Source organism: Hyla sarda, chromosome 1 (genome assembly GCF_029499605.1).
Source record: "Hyla sarda isolate aHylSar1 chromosome 1, aHylSar1.hap1, whole genome shotgun sequence".
Taxonomy (NCBI): Eukaryota; Metazoa; Chordata; class Amphibia; order Anura; family Hylidae; genus Hyla; species Hyla sarda.
In genome coordinates this window covers 208,620,237-208,623,721 of record NC_079189.1, presented here as the reverse complement: position 1 = coordinate 208,623,721, position 3,485 = coordinate 208,620,237, and positions in this window count along the sequence as shown.

Here is a 3,485-nt window from a genome sequence, read left to right as displayed (position 1 = left end):
GCCGTCTCTTGTTTATTTAGTATTATAACAAATGGTATACCATTCTATAAAGAAGATACATGGAAATTATACAAAAAGCAGCAATATGATAAAAAAGCACACATTAAAGAGGTTATCCAGGAATAGAATAACAGAGCTAATTTCATTCAAACACAGCTCCATGTCTGTTCCCAGGTTGTGTGTAGTATTACAACTCGGCTCCATTCACTTCAATGGAACTGAACTGCAGAACTACACCCAACCTGGAGACAGACAGGGAGTGTTTTCGAAAGAAATTAGCTATGTTTTTCTATTCCTGAATAACCCTTTTAAAAATGATCTGTGGCCAACAGAAAAAAATAAGATAGCATTTTCATTTAATAGCCTATGGTACTCTGATTGCACACCTTTTTACAGTTTCTTCATATGCCCGTTTGTTCCTGAGATATAAGGGTTTATAGTTTGTTTGACAATTTAGAATATCAATCAGATGGGCATAAACTTAGCTTTAATAATAGGAGTGAATATAAGGTGATGAGTAGGGTTATACAGTTAGGGAGTGCGTAATAGACACGTCCTTCAAGGTACAACATAGACAACCCCTTATTGTCTAATCCTGCTCATCCCCTTACAGTCACTCCCACAGATTCCCTAAATTGTCAGACAAAGTATAAACCCACAAATCTTGGGAAAGAGAAAGAGGAAGAGAGAGCATCAAGAAATGGTAAAAAGGTTTTTGATAATGCTCCCTAAGCTATATAATGGCAATAACATCTTAATATTTTGATAGATGTGTGTTGGCCACAGGTCCTCTTTAAGGCTGGTGTCACTCACGTTTTTTGAGCCAAAGCCAGAAGTAGATTTAAAAGGAATGGGAAATATGAAGCAAGACTTTTTACTTTTTTTTTCTGCTGGATCCACTTCTGCATTTTGCTCTATAACTGCAGCGGCAGTTTTCCAAAAACAGCACTGTCTAAAAGATAAACCTGGAATATGTTGTGAGATGGAAGAGGTAACATGAAGAGTCCAAAATAAATTAAAGGGTTTGAATAAAATTTAACATAAGATATTGGTTACAAAATTACTATATATTTGATTTATTATATTGTGTATGACTATACAACAGGGAATAAGTGTTTGATCGCAGGGACCCATCTTCATCTCCTGCCTGGCACCCCGGCTCTCCTCTGCTCTGCACAGATTATTGTCGACCACCAAACAAAGCAGTGGCTGACACAGCCCCCTTCATATAGGAAAGCCAAAGATACACAAGTGCAGTATCTCTGGATCTCCCATAGAGATGCTTCGTGGAGTGGTTACTCCGTGCATGATGCAGGAGATTGTGGGGGGGGGGTACCAGCAGTCAGACTACCCAGAAATTCACTGTACTGTAATCTATATAGTGAAACTGGTTATTTCAACAGTAGCTTCTAGTAAAATTTATAAAGAATTCTAAGTACATTTGTTCAATTCAGGCATATTTTATTAAAAATAAAAAAAAGATTCTATGAGAAATTAGTTGTTCACACAGTGGCCTTGATTTACTAAGAGTGGAGTGTAGGTTTCTTTGTAAGCTTTAATTTACTAAGGTTTCACTACATTTTCCACTTTCCCTACATTTTGCTTTTTTAACACATGCTCAAATCTGTCGGGTTTTCCTCAGCTGAAATCCACCACATTTTCTGGTGAAACTGTTGGTTTTTTGTGAAAATGTCGGGAACACGCCCCTTTTTGGTGACCATGCCCCCTTTTACGAACGACCACGCCCCTTTTTCAGGTTTTCTTAGTAAAATTGGAGAGTAAGTCGGGTTTTTTTCAATTCTGGAGCAAATTCTGGTGCAGACAGAATTTCTGGTGCAATGTGCCAGAATCTGGTGCACAACTTGACAACACATGTTGGGTTTGCAATAGTAAATGAGAGACAATATTTAAAAAAAAGACATATTTTTTGCATCACTTAAAAAAAAATTGGCATGTCATGTCTGTTTTTTTTACCTACTGTGTGCACAACCACATTCATTTAGCAAAAATGGATGCAAACTTTCACCAATATTACAGACAGGGTTCAATTGTTTAGCCGTTAGATGAAAGTGATGCTTTTACTGTAATGCAGTTCTATTTGTGTACCAGTAGTTTAATCTGAAAATGGGGTAATGATTTCAATCCCACATAAACCAGCAACTCAGTGTGTTAGGTACAGTGTAAAGGGATGGGCTTTGTATGTGAAAAGAAAATTTAAGAAATGCCATAAAAAAATATTTTATTAAATTTAATTAAAACATCTCTTAAAAAGTTTTTAACTGAGATAGAATATGGTCTGTGTCTTTGCAAAAGGAAAGCACATGCAGTGAATTATGTAAATATATATATATATAGTTTATTATAACATAAAACAGATGACACAATTAATTACAAAACAAAAGTACTGATTAAATAACACTAAATACTTTACTTAACTAAGGTATTCTAATAATTTACCACAAAAGTATAACATCTTTCAACTCAGATCTAATTAAACAAAAATTTTGTGATATTTCAAAAGGGAAAATCCACTAGACAAATTCCATGAACCGAGGCAATTACAGACAATTATTTAGTGGATGATAATTTAATGTTAGGAAAATAAATTCATAACCTTTATGTCCTGGACCGACCAGGGGGGAAGGGAGAGTGACTATTAAACTGACTCGAAAACCGCTCTCCCTGCCTACTTGCCCATCCACCCTAAACGGTGGATCGACAACTGGGCACCGGTCCCTCCCTGAACTAAAGTGCAGGGGCCTAATAAAAACACATGCTAATAAATAGTTGGTCACAAACCAGAAACATAACAGAAACATAGAACTCTATAGTATAAAGTTCAGAGGACACAGATGGGAGAGCTAGTACAGAGGACACTATATCAGCTGACGTGAACAGAGGACACTATAGATAAGCGGTCAAGAACAGAACTCCAAAGATCTGAATAAATAACTAATAAACATATAGAGTTCAAAACACCAGACAGGAAAGCAGATAAGTCTGAACATACTCCAGAACAAAACAGGAATAAGCTTAATCCCCTAGAAAAACCTCCAGTAGACACAGGAATAACAATACCCTCTGAGTCCCCACGGACAGGTAAACGGAATCTATCGCTAAACAAGAATTTTCGCAATCCCACATAAAACCTCCAGTAGACACAGAGTCCCCATGGAAAGGTAACAGGGATGCCTAGATACACAGGATATATTTATAGAACACTGTTCAAACTTAACACAAGACAGGAATAATTGCAATCCCTTCGGAACACCTCCAATAGGTGCAGGAATAACAATACCCTCTGAGTCCCAATGGACAGGTAACAGGGATGCCTAAATACCCAGGATATAGATATAGAACACAGTTCAGACTGAACACACAAACTGGATGCTCCACTCCACTTAAGGAGTAGCCATTAATAATAAATCCAAATAGACTACTGGCCAGCAGCACACTCACCAGTGTGGACAGGATGCTGGCCCAGT